We start from the raw sequence: 16738 nt of genomic DNA, 5'->3' as shown, positions 1-16738 counted from the left end.
CTGATTTGGCCACCTATCCTCAACAAGCAGATTGAAAGAGCCACGTTAAAGGTGGAAATCAGAAAAAAGATTTACTGCAGCTACGTTGGAAAAGGGACAGAGGGATCCAGGGAACCACTCTCGAGTCTGACTTTGGGATCCTTGAGTCTAATGTTGAAGTAGAGAAGAGTATCTAAGCAGTCCGTGACAAAAGCGTGGTCCGGCTAACCTTGGCCCTTCGTTGTCTGAGCTCATTGTCATCTTGTGAGGTGGTCTGACAGGTTAGAACTGTGTGAAATCTCTATCACTGAGACAAGTTACCCCTTCTGCCGGGACATTTTTCTTCTTCCAGCATGAGAAGCCTGGGGAAATTCCCATTTCTTTGGGGTCCATTGTTCGAATAGTCTGATAGTCGATTAAGGGACAGGTCTCTTTAGAATGTCTCCATTATTGCCAGCCTTATAAATGGAGGAGCAGTATGAGAGCCTAGCTACTCAGTCTATCGCAGGCCCCAAACCTGAAGAGAAGGAAAGGGGAAATTAAGCATCGAAGAATTTAGGCTTTATATAGATATCACTATATACCCAGTGTTACACACAGTTTCCTTCTGCTGCCTGCACATCAAGATGTAGAACTCTCAGCTCCAACGCCATGTCTGCCTGCACACTGCCATGCTTCCTGTCATGATGATAATGGACTAAATCTCTGAAACCGTAAGCCAGCCCCAACTGTTTTACCTTTCTAAGAGTTGCCTTGGTCATGGCATCTCACCGTAGCAATAGAAACCCTAACTAAAGACACCATCTGTGCCATATGCTGCCCAGGAGCCGAGCCTGCAAGGCGTCTGATGTTACAACAACCTCTACAGAGTTCTCATTAGGTACCTGCACGATTGAATTACAAAAATGTTACAGATAAATAAACAAATAAAACCAAAACCAAAAACGTCAGTCAGTTTATGGTTTTGTGTTGAGCCTCATTCCGGGAACAGGTTTGGAATAGGTAGTTTCTTAACTGTTTGCCTGTGCTTTTATTGACCAGTTCTTCCTTGGGTCTCACCTTCATTTACTACCTCTTAGTTTTTTGAGGCAGAGTCTTCTATAGTTCAGACTGGCCTTAAATTATCTTTTAGCCCAGAATGTCCTTTCCTGATCCTGCTGCTTTCTCCCAGAGCTGGGACTACAGGTATGTACCCTTAAATCTGCCCCCAGGGCTATAGACATGATGCTTGCTGATGTGTCTTTCCAGTTAGCACAGCAGTGTTACTTTTACTTTAGGATTCTTTTTTAGACTGGACCTCTCTGTGTATCCTACAGTGGCCTGAAACTTCCTTTGTAGGCCAGGCTGGTTTTGTATTCCCAATGTTCCTATCTTAGTCTCCCCAGTGCTGGGATTATAGACCACCATTTAATGTCAGGTAACTCTGAGAGGTTTTTTTTTTTTTTTTTTTTTTTTCCAATAAGAGTGACAAGGGTAGGGGTGGCTCAGTGGTACACACAAGGCCCTGGGCTCAATCTCCAGCACCACACGAAAGAGAAAAGGTTGAACTCGGGAGAGAGCATAGTCATTGAAGTTCTTGTGGTGCAAGTGTGAAGACCTGAGCTCAATCCCCAGAGGTCAAATGAGAAAGCCACAGTTGTGATCACTGTGCTGGGCATACAGAGACAGGCCTATTTCTGGGACCAACAGGCCAGTCAGCCTAGTTTTCCTGGTAAGCTCCAGGCCAGAGAGACTCTGTCTCATAAACAAGAAATGATGCTCATGATACCCTGGCTTCTTCTTAGCCTGTGATCTAATAATCCAGAGTGACTGTAGTCAAGTAGCTTCTTGTACCCAGGCTTTCTGTCCACTCTCACTCACATGCTGCTGACACACATATGCACATGTTTGGTTCCTGTAGAGCTGAGACTGGTTTCCAGCTTCCAGCCACAGCGCAGTAGCTCTGTGCACCGTGTAGCTCTGCACTTTGTGTATAGCTGTGTTGGCTAGTTTAATGTCATCTTCACACAAGCTAAAGTCATCTGAAAGGAGGGAACATCAAGTGAGAAAATACCTCTGTAAGACCGAGCTATAGGCAACCTTGTGGGGCCATTTTCTTAATTAGTGATTGATGGGGTAGACCCAGATCACTGGATGGTGCCATGCCTCCTATAAGCTCATAAAACTATGATTCCATTAGTAAGGTTAATACCCTCAGTGCCCATCTGTTGGAACAAGGTCCAGTAATGGATTTGTGTGAGGAGAATTCTGAGTGCATGTGAGAAAACTCCAAGAAGACAAGACAGGAGTCTTGTGACTTGAGTTTCTTCAAAACGTGGAATTGTTTTTGGAATGTGTTTTTGTGTTCCTGCCAAATGGAGCATGTTTTTGCCACGTGTGGCTTGTCTTTGTCTTTGTATACAGCTTAAACTCATGAGAGTTTTACTCATGTGGTAATTCTTAACCCTCAGAGTATAAACTGTCTGCCGCTCTGAATAAAATTGGCTATTACATGAGGCTTTAGTCCACCTCAATTATGGGCTCCATTCTCCCAGGTCCCTCTACTAGTACACTTATAAACACCCATCACTCCTGGGATCTCACCTCAGAATATTGCTGCATTGGGATCAAGTCTTCAGTTCATGAGACTCTGGGGTACACTTAATATCCAAACTATTACAAATCATTATACCTAGTAATTTTTTACTAGTCAGACTTTATCAGAGATGTGGTGGGCTGAATAAGAATGGCTCCCATAGGCTCATATATCTGAACACTTAGTTACCAGGGAGTAGCACTATTTGCAAGGATTAGAAGTATTAGGAGGTGTGGCCTTGTTGAGGGAAGTGTATCATTGGGCATGCACTTTGAGGTTTCAAAAGCCCATGCCAAATCCAGTATCTCTCTTTCTCTCTCAGTATGTAGATCAGGATGTAGCTCTCAGCTACAGGACTAATCCTCTGAAAATGAAACTAAGCCCCCATTTAATGCTTTTTGACTTTCCTTGGCTATGGTGTCTCTTTACAGCAATACAACAGTGACTAGGATAAGAAGCATGGGGTGACATCTGCATCTGCATCAGAAAGAGTTCATCCCAGCATGATGGTGACTCTTGAAAGTTGCATTTCTGTAGCTTCTTAAACAGCAAGCAGGCTGTCTGCAGAGTGTTCTGTCCACAGCAATTGTTGGCTACTTGTAGAAACTTGGGGAGAGGACCTTGTGTGTCTTGTAACTTTCTGAGCTTTCCAAGTCTTATAAAATTGAGCTTCCTGTTTTCTTAGCTTTCTAAAAGGAGCTTCTCTCCAGGAGATGTGTTTCATTTAATAGGAAATGGCTACACAACGGAAGTACCCAATAAAGTTTAGTTTGAAGCACTTTTTAAAAGCTGTGCTGGGGAGAGAGAGTGCAGTGGTTAAGAGCACTGGCTGTTCTTCCAGAAGATCCCCAGCGCCCACCTGTCAGTTCATAACTGCCTGTAACTCCAGTTCCAGGGTATCTAACGCCTTCTTCTGGCCTTACTTGCCACTGGGCAAGCAAGTGGTACACAGACACATAAGTAGGCAAAAACACTCATATACATGAAATAAAACATAAAAAATGTAAGAGCTCTAGGCTCTAGAACTTTCCTCTTTAGAACTCTTGAGCCGTGGAGTGCAGGTGGATGAAGAAGCCAGTGTGTAGATTGAAGTGCAAAGCGAAAGATGAATTGTAGGTCCAAGTCTGTTGTGTGTACCCTTAGAGGCTGAAGGAGCAGATATAAGGGATGCTGGGGATATTGTGAATTGTTGGGCTACATGCTGCTGTCAACAGCTTGTCATCAGTACATCTGGAACTTCTGTCACCATCTGATCACCAAGACCACCAGTGAGACACTTGCTTCACTCATAACCAAAGTAGCCCCTGCCCACCTTTGCCTGAATTAGTGTTCTGACTTTCTCTGTTCTCAGGTGTGTTTAAGTGTAATAGAGATAAGAGAATCACCTCTTCTGCTGAAAACACAAAAAGTTTAAGACTGCCAATTTTAAGTGGTTTCTACCTTGTTTTGACTGGAAATATTTTAAAGATTGCCTTAGATAGAAGTTCAGCAACAGCTACTTTACAGCCAGCCAAAAGCACCAGGGACCCGACTTGCTCCCTGGTCTGGCCTAGTCAGCCTTAGTGACCTTTTACCCTTGCTGTGGTCTCCCCTCTGCAAATTTTTCTGCAGACAAGGGCAGCACTGTGGTGTGCCAGGTCCTGGCAGATTAGCTTTTCCTTTCATGGACACCCCGGGCATGTCAGACTCTCAGTCCAGAGATAGCAGGCTCAAGGGTGTGGAGAGGACAGGTAATTTTGAGTTCCAAACTGGAGTAATTTTAATGCAGGTTCATGGACTTTGATGTGGACGAACCAGAAGGCATCAGTCTGCTACATTTACCAATTCTTACTATTATGAACTGGTTTTAAAGGGGGAGGGGTTACGTGGCTGAGAAAGTGTGACTGTTTTTTTATCCGTCCATTCAATTTGTGGGTAACTTCAAGTTCTACCTTTGCTAACACTTGGGAAATTATCCAATAAAGCCAGTAGTCCTTGTCAGCAAAACCACTTAAATGTATTGATGGCTTTAACACCATCCCAGAAACCCTAAGGGGTCTAACTTAAAAGTGTGAAGATGGAGAGCTGAATCTGCCCGTTTCACTCCGTCGAATGCAGATTTGATAGCTCATCTGCTGAGTGCCATCCCCAGTGGAAGCCTAATGAGCACTCGCTGATGAGGCAGAGCCCCCGCCCCCAACAAAACCCTTTGCTTTGCCCTTTGGTGGTTATTAAGATTTTCTTTCTCAGTCATTATAGCCCACTCCTCAAGAAACAAGCTACTGAGCCATCACCTCCACTTTTTCTCTTAGAAAGAATCTGCTGAGCTGAATAGCGTGCTTTACTCGCTTTAGTTATGTTTGGCTATGCTCCTCATTGGTAAAAGAAACGCAGCAGTGGTTCATCTATGGTTGTGACCCTGACCTAAGTTAAGTATGTTCCTACAGCTACAATGAGCATCAGTCCTTTCCAACTGGGGTCAGAATTTTTTATAGATGCACAGAAAAGCAGAGGAAAGGTAAGGGCCCACAGGAAGACAATTTTTCTCTGCTAAAGGGCCTCCTGCATGGACTCTGTGTTCACTAACCACCCTGGAAGGACTGTGGGTTTCTTTGATCATCAGGTACTTGGCACCAAGAGAGGTACATAGTAGGTATTCTGGAAACACCACTTGTCTGCCTGACTTGTGAAGGAATATATATTTAACTGGGAAGAAATGGAGGACACCTAGATAAATGTGTCAAATTGCTGATACTTTCAAAACATCATCTGTTTAGGAAAAACTAGAATTCAGTTGTGTTATAATAAAATGCAGTATTTTGAACAATTACTGCTAACTAGTGAAAAAGGAAAAAAAAGCAGCCTGTGATTTCCAACAGTTGGGAGACTGAGGCAGAATGATTACTATGAGTTCAAGGTCAGCCTGTGCTATGTAGTCTAGGCTGCAGAGTAATAGTGTGTCTCAAAAAATCCAAACCAACAGAGGGAGGGGCCTATGACTGGTACGTAAAACAGATGAAGAAAAATTAAAAAACAAACAAACAAACACAAACAAAAAACTATTATTGCTGGGTATGTGCTTTCCTTATCTGGAATGTAGCTTGCCTTTTAGAGTTCTCTTAGAGTTCTCAAGACCATGGTGTTGGATGAACATGGAATAAGTTTCCTTTAAGGCTGTGACCCCATTAAGCTGACTCTTCCACTCCCAGAAGCCATCATGTGCCCTCAGGTAGGGATAGGGATTCATGAAACTCTTCCTCCTCCATGCTAAAGGGTTGGCTGGCTGGAACGTGTATAGCATCCACAGCTGCTGTGAATTCATGAGTACAGTGGTTCTGTCATGTGCAGAAGACACTGTTTTGCTCTGGTCTTGCTGGACCTTTGGCTCTTACGATCTTTCTGCCCTTTTCCCACAGTGACCCTTAAGCCTTGGTGGGAGGGTGTGTCTCATCTGTGGCTGAGCTTTGACTAGCTATGAGTTAACCAGCACCCACTACACAAAGACATTTCTCTGCTGAGGTCTGCGAGGTGCACTGATCTATGAATGTCAGGGGGGCTTGCACCAACCAAGGACCATGCAGGGAGAGAACACAGGCCCTCTCCTCAAATGTAGCCGATAGGCAGCTCAGTATTCGTGTGGGATACCTAGTAAGGGGACCAGGGCCTGTCTCTGACACAAACTCTATTGCCTGCTCTATGATCACTTCCCCGGGTGGAGGCAGCCTTGTCAGGACACAGTGGAAGAGGATGCAGGCAGGCAGTTCTAAAGAGACTTGTTAGTCTGGGGTCAGTTGGTAAGGGAGGAGGGCTCTTTCTGAGGACTAGAGGACAGGGATAAGGGGGAAGAGGGAGGAAGGATGGGACTGGGAAGAGATAAAGGAAGAGGATATGATTGGAATATTAAAATGAATAAATTAATTAAAAAAAGAATTTAGAGAGATTTGATATTGTGTCTTCAAATCTTTTTTAAGTCTATTTAAGTCTTTTGCCCATTAAAAGAGCTTAACTTACATAACATAACATTAACTAAAAAAAAAAAAAAAAAAAGATTTTTTTTTTTATTTTATATTCATGAGTGTTCTACCTGCATGTATGTCTGTGTATCATGTACATGCCTGGTGTCTGCTGAGGTCAGAAGAGTACATTGGTGGTTGTGAGCCTCCAAGTAGGTGTTGGGAAACAAAACTGATATCTTAGTCAGTGTTCTGTGAAGAGACCCGTGACCACGGCAACTCATGTAAAGAAAAGCATTGAATTAGGGCTGGCTTAGAGTGTCAGAGGTTGAGTTCATTACCAGCATTGAGGGGAGCATAGTGGCATGCAGGCAGATCAACAGGCAGCAGGGAGAGAGGGATCTTCGGCCCTTGAAACCTCAAAGCTCACCCTTAGTGAGCAGTGACGTACTTTCTCCAACAAGGCCACACCCACCACAAGGACACACCTAACAGTGGCATTCCCTGATAATCCAGCGTTCAACTATATGAGCCAATAGGGACCATTCTTATTTAAACCACCACACCCTGGTACTCTACAAGAACAGCAAGGGCTCTTAACTTCTGATAGAAAGTCTTTCAATGCAGCCTCAGCAGGCCCTTGACTCAGGATCTTCTTCCTCAGCTTTATGGTTTCTGGGATTACCCGTACATGCTACATGCCTGGCTTTCCTATGTATTCTTATATGTAGTATCTGATCTATATTGGATTGACTTCTGTGTGTAATAAATAACTGGTCCTCAGTCTTTACATTTGAAAGTGAATCCTCTTAGAATCCTTCTCTCCTAAAGATTGTGTTTCTCTCCCCTGAATTTTCCTGACTCCATTGTCAGACAGCACTTAACTGTGATGGTTATTTCTCAGCTGTCAGTACCCTTCCATCAATTGCTTGTTTGTTCTTATACCAAAAGTGTGTTCTCGAGATAGGGATAATTGTGTGTTAAGGTTCCATTTGGTCTTGCCATCTCCTCCATACAGTGTTTAATTTTTAGGGCTCCATCATTTGTATTTTTAGTTCTGTCTCCAGCTAATTTAAAAGCACAGGGACAGCCTATGTCTGTCAATTCAGATCCATAGGCTTCAGGAAAGTCAGCCTTTGTGCTTCATTTTTCTCATTCCAAGCAAGACACAAGTGAACTCCTTACCTTCTGTTGTGATATGAGGATGAAATGAAGTGTCATTTCCTTTAAATACAGGGGTGTTTATTAGGTTCTGCTTGCTGTCAGTAGATGTGCATAATTGCTTTCTTTGAGATCTTTAGAGTTGGGGCTGGAGATGTACTCAGTGGTACAGTGTTTGTTCTGTCACTAACTAAATGACCTTTAATGTCGTAATCCAAAATGTGACTTAGGATTCTTGTGTGCTGGGTAAACTCAAAAGCCTAAACCCAATCACCAGAAAGTCCACAGAGTGCTTGTTCTTCCTACTCCTACCCCCAAGTTCAGCTTTTTATTGAACATGTGACAAAAGGGGTCTGAGCTGTGCCTGACTCATCACCTGACTCCTCAGACCCTTTATTTGTTTCTGATCTCCTTTCAGCTGGGGCAGCAGTGGCAAGGCTGCAGGATCTCCCTCCAGTGCTGCACAGCTTGTTGGACCAGGCCTCTAGGCCCTGACTGCAGGCCAAGCTCTCAGTGTCTGCAGTAGCCCAGGTCTTTGCCAACAGGTCGGGGTCAAAGGTTCAAATTCATAACACAACTTTAATGAGGACTCCATTGTTGTCCTGCACAGTCCTTTATCATCCATGCAGATAAAGGCAGAATAGTTCAGGCAAACTCAGAGATGGTGTGATATGGACTCCCAAGCAAGGGGCTCTTATTGTATGAGAGGAGAGCCTCACCACAGTATATTCTCAATCCCTGCAAGGATGGAGCACCTTGGCATGTGTCCTTCCTGTTTTCTGTTTTGAGTTAATGTCTTCCTATGTAGCCCAGGCTGACCTCAAAAGTGACGCTCCTGCCTCTGCTTAATCTCTTTCTGAAAAAAAAAAAATTTACATTTATTATTTTTAATTATGTCTAGATGTGTGGGAGTACGTTTATATGCATGCAGGTGCTCAAGGAGGCCAGAGGCTTTGTATCTCTTGGAACTGCAGTTGAGTGGCTTGATGTGGGTCCTCTAAAGAACAGCTAGCACTCTTGATTGCTGGGACATCTCTTCAGTCCCCTCCTCACACTTTTTTATTAGAAGTGAAAGAATGAATTTTCCTTTTACTCTTCTCCATTGCTTCCTCAAGGTAACCCTCTATCTCAGCATCGGTTGGTCTGTTATTTTGACTTTACCTTGCTGGTGTTATACTCACCATCTCTTTGCCAAGCCGACTTGGCCGGGAAGTACTGGAAGATCTTGCCTACTCAGTTGAGAATACCCAGTCTTTTGAATATTGCACACGCTGGACTGAAGCATCAAGATGCCACAGTTGATCTGGTGAGAGCCCCTTACGTCCTTGTAAGGTAGAGGCCAAGAGGGAGAGGAAGAGGCCTAACTTCTGGCCCCTTTCTGCTTGACATTCAGCCAGATTTTAATGTGCTGTAGGAAGCAAACCTCTGAAGAGTGCAAGGTCATTTTCCAAATGAAAATGTCATCAGGAAGGAGTCTTTGCTTGATGGAAACTATGCTTTCGCTCTCAATGGCAATCTGTGGGCCTTATTAATCTTGACTCCCCAGCAGTCCCTGCTCCCTGTGCAGACTGATGGCCATCCAACTGCAGCACAAGGAAACCTCTTTATTATGGCAGATGGAGTGGAGTGAAGCTTGGGAAACCTTCAGCTATCTTTTCTGTAGCAGGAACTAGTGGTGTCCGTGCAGAATATATGTCGGCTTCAGGAAAAGGCTCTTAGTAAAGCTTCTCAAAATACCTTCAAAATGAAGGATTAGATCATTAATTATTACTGTTATTTATTATCATCATTCTTATTTTGAGAACATGTCACTGTATAGCCCAGACTGGTCTCAGACTTGCCATCTTCCTGCCTTGCCTTCCCAAGTGTTGGGATTATATGTGTATACCCCATGCCTGGAGAATTAGTTTATTTCTTTTATGTTCATTTTTATATAAAATGGCTTGCTGTTGTTTTCTAGCAGACTTGGTATCTGTGCATTACTAATCTCTAATGACTCTTTCTGGTTTACTAATTTTTTAATTTTTAACTTTTTTTTCCTTGAGACAGTGCCTCACTATGTAGCCCAGGCTGTCCTTGAACTCACAGAAGTCTACCTGGCTCTGCCTCTGAGGTACCAGGATTATTCACTCCACTCTTTTAGAACAGTGGTTTTCAACCTTCCTAATGCTGTGACCCTTTAGTACAGTTCCACATGTTGTGGTGACCCCCAACCACAAAATTATTTTTGTTGCTACTTTATAAGTATAATTTTGCTAATCATAACATAAATATCTGATATTACAGGATGGCCTTAAGTGTCCCTATGAAAGGGACAACACTTAAGGACAACAATGGAGTCCTCATTAAAGTTGTGTTATGAATTTGAACCTTTGACCCCGACCTGTTGGCAAAGACCTGGGCTACTGCAGACACTGAGAGCTTGGCCTGCAGTCAGGGCCTAGAAAGGGTTGTTCAGTCTGTGAATTGTGACTCCAAAGGGGTCACGATTCACAGATTGAGAACCACTGTTTTAGAGTTTAGAGTAGGAAGGTAGGCTTTGGGAGGTGCTTCAGAATCCAGAGCCATACCCACAGAGGAGTTGTTGTGTGGTCTCCTGGATCCTTAGTCCCTTGTGCATTTCCAGGAGCCCCAGGGTCATGCATATCCTATCTGGTTTCAGCACAGAAGCTATGCCTTTGAATCTCATTTCTGGCAAATGGCTCAGTCTCAACCCCCTCTTCCCTTTGGACTCTTCATTCATTAAGGTCATTTGGGTCCATCACTTCCAATAAAGGAAGCATCCACATCAACAAAGAGGTGACCCCCTTCCTCCTCAGGGAGGGCAGCTGGACATTTTGAAGCCTGTCCCAACTTTGTCCCATCATTGAGGCAGCAAGATCATGGCTCTTATTTTAATTCACGCCTTGTCTGAAGAGGTGTCTGCTCAGCTCAGCCCCTGCTTCAGCTGTGCTCAGATGAGGCTGCTGTTCACCTCATCTCCTTCAATTACTGTTAAGTAATGGTGTCTTCGTGTCTAGTTGGGATTTTAATTTTGTTTATATAGTGAAGTGTTTTTTTAGTTTGGTGGTAAATCTTCATCTGCCTTTATGAAGGCCGACAGATCCTCTCTGGAAAGGAACAGAGAGAATGAAGCATGCAGCACAGGCAGCCCCAGTATCAACGCTTCAGCAGCAGTCGGTTTCCTACAGTTGAGGGCAGGCTGTCAAAACTGAACTATTGGCCACATGAATGTGTGGATCAGTGTCACTGGTGATAAGCTGTCCAGAAACAACAGAAATGAGAGTCATTTAATCCACTCTGATAACTGAGGGTCACCATGTACATAATGTCTTCCAGAGGCTACCTGCTTATTATGGTTTAAGGGTAGGCCTTTCCTTTCCTCCTGTATCAAGGGTCAAGGATTTGGACCAGCACCTAAGCCACCTAAAGAATGTTGGCTCAGCACCACAAGAGATTACAAGTCTGCTGCCTTCCTGTAACAGATGCTTCACTGCACACACTGTAGAAGTATCTTGGATTTCACTGGTAAAATAAAAATTCTATTCATGTTTGTTTCTGTGTGCCTTTCTAGCAAATCCAGTTTTATTGAGAGAAGAACAAGGGAGATGCTTTTGCTGCTGACTGACTACGTTACTTATGGGGGGAAATGAAAACATGTATGCAAATAGTTCATGTTAGCCTACATTATTGAGAGTTGACAGCAACCCAATTCTAACACAGCAAATTAGCTAATTTTTTGTTGCTGTGATAAAATACCATGACCTTGGAAACTGAAGGAAAAGAGAGGTTTTTTTTTTTTTTTAATTTAATTTTATGTTTTTGAGCTTATATAGTTCTAGAGGAATAAGGATCCAAGTGGCAGGCATGGTGGCAAAAGCAGGAAGCGAAGAGCTTATATCCTGAATGGCAAGCATGATTCAGTGGGTGAACAGGAAGTGATTGAGTCTTTAAACTCTCAAAGCCCGCCCCCCCCCCCCCCCCCCCGTGACAAACCTCCTCCAGCAAGGCTGGATCTTCTAAACCTGTCCAGACAGCACCACCAACGAGGGACCAAGTAGTCAAATATCTGAACCTATGGGGAACATTGTCATTCTAACCGCCATAAACATGTTACATCTTTCTCCCTATAAAAACTGAGCAGACCCCAAGTAACCAGAGTTGTAGAGGAATTTTAATTCAGAACATGGCCGTCTGGCAAGAGATCACATCCAAAGACCTTCTAAGTCTGTGTGATCAGTCTGGAATACAAACATGCCTTTAATCCAGGAGACAGAGGCAAGCAGATCTGTGTTCAGGGCCAGCCTGGTATAGAAAAGAAAAGGTAAAGAAAAGCTGAGATCCAGATGTGATGGCACATGCCTTTAATCCGAAACAACGTAGGTAAAGTTAGTTTGTAGGAAGCACTTGTGTTTGAAAGTGATGTCTAATTGAGTGGCAGAGGAAGTGACAAATCAGAGAGGATTTGATAGAATAGGATACGCCCAGCTCTCATGAGAAGAGAGAGGAAAGAGAACCTTAAGGGGCAGTACACAGAGAAAGAGGAGGCAGTTTTACCAGAGATGGGTTGCAGAGAGAGAACTCAGGTGAAGACCGAAGGAGCCAGGATATTAGAGTAGATTGCTTGAGTTAGTTGGAGGCCAAGCAGAGCAATTCAGGGGCAGAGAGAAAGGCCAGATTGAATAAGATAGCTGGGAGAGGAGTTTGAGTAAGAACAGCTGAGTTGAACCAGGCAGCCCAGAGCTCAGTAACGACAAGAAAGGGTGAGCTAATTCAGCTAAGTCTGAGAGACCAAAAACAGTCTAGGCTTTGATTAGATTGTATAGATGTTAGAAGCTTCTAGGATTAGGCCTAGGTTAGCAGACAAAGGCAGTAATTCTCTGAGACAACAACTGAACCAGGTGAATAAAAGTTTTTACACATGTCAGCAGGGCACAGGTGCCAACCTGAAGGAATCCTCATGGCTGGAACAACTTAAGCTATAAAGTAAATGAGAGCATTAGGTTACAATTCAGAGAGCAGCAACGCCGTGCACCTGCCCATACTGAAAATAACCTGATAATAAATGTGAGGAGGGAAAGGGACTTCCTTTAGTAACAAATTCCAATTAATAAATGCCAAAGGCATGAGAGAAACACAGAATTAACAACAAGTAAATACCATGGTGCCAATTAGGCGAGAGCTGTCAATAGAAGTGGGGGGTGGGGAGGGTAATTCAATTTGTAGCCCAGTTAGGCTGGCTCAGACAATGATGTTACTGCTTCAGTCTCCTAGAGTATTGAGAGCACATGTGTGCCACCAGGCCTAGCTGCAAAAGGGCTTTCTAATGAAAACCATCCCTCACATTTCCAGTGGCATACTCCATCAATCTAGAGACTCTGACTTAACCCAAATTGTCTTCCCATAACTGCAAGGCATCAAATCTGTTCCTTTCTGACCAACCTAAAATGGACATAGCCCTTCCTCTCAATGTTCCAAGGTTATTCTGCACTCCCTTACCCTTCTGCTTTTAGACTATTCCTTGCAGAGTTTCCACATGGTCTGTGTTCCATTTGACACAATCCCCACAAAATACTTTGACTGCCATGCAAGCACCGAGGGAGAAGGAGCAGAGCCCACATGCTGTGATTTGCCCTTGAGTCCCTACAGAAGGAACTGTCAGCAACCACATTACACAGTAGGTCCAGGCAAACGTGCCTTCTTTGTGTCTCCACATGAAACAACTCTGCTACTTCTGGGTCTTACTAAGTGTCATCTTCGTTATCTTCCTGTAAGGCCTTAATGAGAACTACATACTCATTAAATCTGATTTCCACTTAGTCTTCTATTTTTCCATTTCTATGTACATGCCTCTGGGGTGTCTGTAAAGATGTAATGCAACATGTTGGTGGAAGCCAGAGGCCAACTGGGTATTATTTCTCAGGAACACTCTCCACATTTGTTTTTTTTTTTTTTTTTTTTTTTTTTTTTTTGAGACAGGATCTGTCAGCTGACAGACTTGGAGTTTATCCATTAGCCTAGACTGAGTGAGCCCTGGGGCTGCCCCTGCCATTCCAGCCCTGGGACTGCGCGCACACACCAGCACACCCAGCTTTTTATGAGAATCCCAGGGGCTGTCCTCCGTCCTCATGTCTGCAAGACAAGAGCTTTGCCAACTGCGGCACCTCCTACCGCCTCCAGTAGTGGCATTAGGAGTCAGTTGGTGTTGGCTCAGGATCCAGTTAGCCCCTCAAGTCCTTTAGTTGGAAACCTGTGCAGACGCTGTGCAGGCATTTCCTATTTAAACGATTTCTTTGCTTCTCTTGCACACATGGATGTATGTGTATGTTGGCTTTTTTGTCTTTTCATAATTCTTAGGGTCCAGCTAGGACCTCACACAGAGCAACCTCTCCACATTGTTGTAGATGGCGATTAATATATACTATTGATATATCTTCTGGCAAAGCTGCTGTTAATCCTAAACAGCTGTATACCCAAATCACCACACAGATACTGGGATTTATTTAATTAACCTAGAACACAATGCTAGGCAATATTTACCCCATCCTAAACCTCCAAGCCCTCATAGTTTTCTAACAGTTAGATTTTACCCATTATACTTGCTTTCTGTGAAATCTTAGGTCTGGTTCATTCTCCATATCGTTCCAAGATCTGTCCTCTAGCTCTGTTCTCCTAGCTCTTTTGCCTCCCACTCTTTTCCTGTCCTCTGGCTCCTCCCCTCTGTTGCTCAACATTGTGGCTGGTTGTTTTATTTTGGATGTTTACACAAAGTTGAGACAGGTGATGCTTAGAATAAGTATCACAATGCAATATCTGGACTGAAACGGGGTGGGGGGGAGGGAGAAACCAGCATTTGAATGAACAAGGGTAAGGTGTATGCATTTCAAAAGAACATTATACCAACACCACATGAATGTTATCCCAGTTTGTAGTGATCTCTTTTCTCTATGGGAGAGATAGCTCTGCATATTCTTTTCTTTTTTGCATTTAGCAGTACATTCTAGAAATAACTATAGACTCTTCCATAGAAATCTTCCTCCTTTGTTGTTGTGGTGGTTTGGGGGTTTGTTGTTTGACATAGGATCTAGCCCAGGCTACTCCATAATATGATTTCCCTCATCTCAGCCTCCAACTGCTGTGATTACAGTGTGTATCAGAGGCACAGCACCTCTTCCTGTCTGTCTCAGCATAGGGCCCCAGGCCTGATGCACCACAGGTTATCCAATGGCTCTCTTGTGCAGGGCGTTGAACACTATGGCAGCTGTGCTGCCATTTCAGCAGAGCAGCAGTGAGTGGCTGCATGCAGGTGTCACCTCCAGTGTTGGAGTTGTGCCCTTGGGTAGATACCTAGAGGTAGAATCTCTGGGTTCTCCTGACTACCATGGGAATCTCTTCCTTTCCAGGACTGTGGGAGATGCTTGTTTTCTACAGGGCTGTGTCACATTTGAAAAGTTGTACCAAGCTGATGGACGACAGATGATGGTGTTCTAAATACAAATATATCAGTAACTGTTCTTTTTTTTTTACACATAAGCTTTTAGTTTAAAAATATGGAATGCTTCACGAATTTACGTATCATCCTTGCTCAGGGGCCATGCTAAATACTCTGTATTGTTCCAATTTTAGTATATGTGCTGCTGAAGCGAGCACCAGTAACTGTACTTATTGCTGTGTTCACAGGAAGCAGAGATGAGTCCGCTTTTTCCTTTTTTCTTTCCTTTAGTCCAGGACGCCAGTCTTGGGATGGTACCACCCACCTTCAGGCCCCTCAGCTAATCCTCTCTGGGAACACCATCACAGACACCTCCAAAGACATGCCCCAGGCCTTTGTCATCTAAGCAACCTGACAAATCATTGAAATGAGTATTTATTTGAGCTCTCTCCCTCACTGATAGCTTTTCAACAGCTTGCTTGTAAATTGTCTGTCTTCTGTTTATGGGGTGGTACCATTAGTTTCTTTTTTTCTTTCAGGTTTTTGGTTTTTTGAGACTAGCCAGGCTGTCCTTCAGTCCTGATGCTCTTGTCTGTACCTCCCAAAAGCTGGGACTAAAAGTATGCACCACTATACACATAGCTTGTTCCTCAGCTTTTATGAGTTTCACAAGTGAGGGTCGTTAGCCTTCTGTAGCATGTGCTCCAAATAGTTTCTTTTTGTTTTTGTCAGGCATCTTCAACTTATTGAAATAATTGTTTTAGTTTTCCCCTTAAGATTTATTATTATTTTATGTGTATGGATGTTTTGCCTACATGTATGTCTGTGTACCACATGTGTGAAGTGCCTGTGGAGGTCAGAGGAGGACATTGGATCCACTGGAACTGAAGTTACAGAGTCAAACCCATCTCTCCATCCCTTGTTTTAATTTTTTGAGACAGGGTCTTGCTCTGTGGTCGAGGCTGTACTCATAAGTTGAACTTCCTTTGATCCTCCTGCCTCAGCATCCTAATGCTGGCATGACAGGGCTTTGTGACCTAAATGTAGGCTTGTTTTGCTTTGTCCTAAAGAGCTTCTTGTTAATATGTAGTCAGATGTATCAGTATTGCTTTTGTTGCCTTCTGGTTTTGAGTCACAGTTAGAAAATATTTCCTTGTATTGTGGTTAGGGAGTAAGTCTTTAAAGTTTTAAAATGTATTTATATAATGCATATGGATGTTTTGCCTGCATGTACTTACACCACATACATATCTGGTACAAAGGTCAGAAAGGGTGTAGGAACCCATGGAGCTGAAGATGGTTGTGAGCTTCCTTGTGAATTCTGGGAATTGAACTTGAGTCCTCTGGAAGAGCAGCCAGTGCTGTTATCCAGTGATCTATCTTTCTAGCACCATTGGTTTATTTTTAAGTATGATATCAAAGCCAAGTATCATAGTTACATACCTTTAATCCCAGCATGGAGGCAGACACTTGTGGATCCATGTGAGGTAGAGGCCAGCCTGGTGTACTTAGTGAGTTCCAGGACAGCCAGAGATACATAGTAAAACCCTGTCTGCAAAAAACAAGCAAAAAGGTATCAGGTAAAGGTTTAGTTAGGTTTTCTTTGTTGTTGTTGTTATTTTTCTTTTTTCAAATGACTACCCAGTTATTCAAATAACT

The 16738-nt window shown here is 43.4% G+C and overlaps 1 protein-coding gene and 1 non-coding gene across 3 annotated transcripts in view; one reads left to right on the top strand and one right to left on the bottom strand.

The window, feature by feature from the left end:
- CUNH10orf143 (chromosome unknown C10orf143 homolog) overlaps window positions 1–16738 on the top strand; it is a 31805-nt gene that overhangs the window by 664 nt on the left and 14403 nt on the right. The window lies entirely within an intron of this gene.
- LOC129678257 (U6 spliceosomal RNA) lies at window positions 15192–15297 on the bottom strand. The gene has a single exon (XR_008720338.1). It is a non-coding gene; the product is annotated as a U6 spliceosomal RNA (small nuclear RNA).

Source organism: Psammomys obesus, unplaced genomic scaffold, assembly GCF_907164565.1.
Source record: "Psammomys obesus unplaced genomic scaffold, mPsaObe1.curated_primary_1811, whole genome shotgun sequence".
Classification (NCBI taxonomy): domain Eukaryota; kingdom Metazoa; phylum Chordata; class Mammalia; order Rodentia; family Muridae; genus Psammomys; species Psammomys obesus.
The sequence above is the reverse complement of the archived record's forward strand: the minus strand, read 5'-3'. Positions and strand labels throughout refer to the sequence as shown.